General features: G+C 50.9%; 1 pseudogene; it reads left to right on the forward strand.

Moving 5' to 3' along the window:
- Positions 1-407: 407 nt before the first annotated feature.
- LOC107524870 (rho-related GTP-binding protein RhoN pseudogene) lies at positions 408-1,082 on the forward strand (annotated as a pseudogene).
- Positions 1,083-1,500: the final 418 nt, after the last annotated feature.

Consider the following 1,500-nt stretch of genomic DNA (forward strand, 5'->3'; position numbering starts at 1 on the left):
TAGAAAATATTAGTTTCTTCCTTCAGACTCATTATTCAAGACAACATGCCACACAGGTCTCTCTTGTTATGTGCTATAACTGTGTGCAAAATTCCTCATCATGCCTCTTCATTCCATGACTACACAGTCGATTAACTAACATTTTTTTTTATTTCTCCTAAGCATTGGGCTAGGCCAGGAGTGTTTAAGCCTGACTTTGCAATTGAATTTCCCATGGTGGGGATTTTCAACTCACTTGAGCCAGTGTGCCACAAGGATTTTTACGGGGGTTGAGGGTGAGGCAGAAGGGGTCCTCTGCCCTGGGTGGGAACTTCAACAGCCCACAAGATGCTAGTGTGGACAGCCTGAATGGCTGTAGCTGAGACCCACAGGGGGAGGGGGTGCAGGCACGGCATATAGTGCGAACCATGGAAAGGCAGAGCAGCCACTGCAAGATCGTAGTGGTGGGGGACATGGAGGTGAGCAAGATAGTGCTGCTGCATGTGTTCACCAAGGATGCCTACCTAGTGAGTTATGTCCCCACTGGTTTGAGGACTACACTGCAAGCTTTGAGACATACAAGCACTGCATTGAGCTCAACATGCGGGACACCTCAGGTTCCTCTTACTATGATATCATCCAGACCCTGGCATATTCTGATTCAGAGCCATGCTCATCTGCTTCGACATTAGCTGACCAGAAACGCTGCAAGATGTCCTTATAAAGTGGCAAAGGGAGACTTGGAGTTTTCCCCCAATGCCAAGGTTGTGCTGGTTGGCTGTAAACTGGTTATGCAGATGACCTGGCCGCACTAAAGTCAATGTCCAAGCAAAGGCTTATCCCCGTTACATATGAGTAGGGCGCTGTGCTCGCCAAGCAGGTGGGGGCTGTGTCCTTCCTGGAGTGCTCCTCCCAGTCCTCTGAGCACCGCACTGCATCAGAGATGTCTTCCATGCGGCAACAGTGGCCTCCCTTGGCCATGGTCATAGGCAACTGAGGCATACTGACTTACTCTGAGGACTGTACTGAACTAGTCAGCTGACAAGATGGCCTGACTGGGGAAGATACACAAGGATGGAGCCAAGAGATGCAACCTCACATGAGGAGCCAGGAAGGGCCAGAGTGTCAGGAGGGGTGATAAAGGGCACAATTGTTCCCCTGCCTGTACCCTGGCTTCCTAACTTCCTGACTCTGGTTGGGACCTCAGAGCTGGCTACATGAGCAATTGTCCTAGGCAAGGGACCTGGAGGCAGAGGGTGCCAGCATTCCCACATCCTCACCCCCCTCTTTTCCAAAGGAAGTTGAAGGAGGTAGCAGTGAGCAGCTAGATTTAAAATAGGCAGCTGAGGGACAAGAGGTCAAGGAAGAACAAAGGGGAAGGAGGCTACAAGACATCTGGCAGGCAGCTCAGGGCTGGCATAACTTGCAAGACAGGATGTTCTGTATCAGCACACTGCAAGGGAAAATAGCAATATCCCACAGCTGAATCTTGAGGGCAGGAGACAAAGGCGGGGGCATGAG

This window comes from Miniopterus natalensis, chromosome 10, assembly GCF_054644295.1.
Source record: "Miniopterus natalensis isolate mMinNat1 chromosome 10, mMinNat1.hap1, whole genome shotgun sequence".
Taxonomy (NCBI): Eukaryota; Metazoa; Chordata; class Mammalia; order Chiroptera; family Miniopteridae; genus Miniopterus; species Miniopterus natalensis.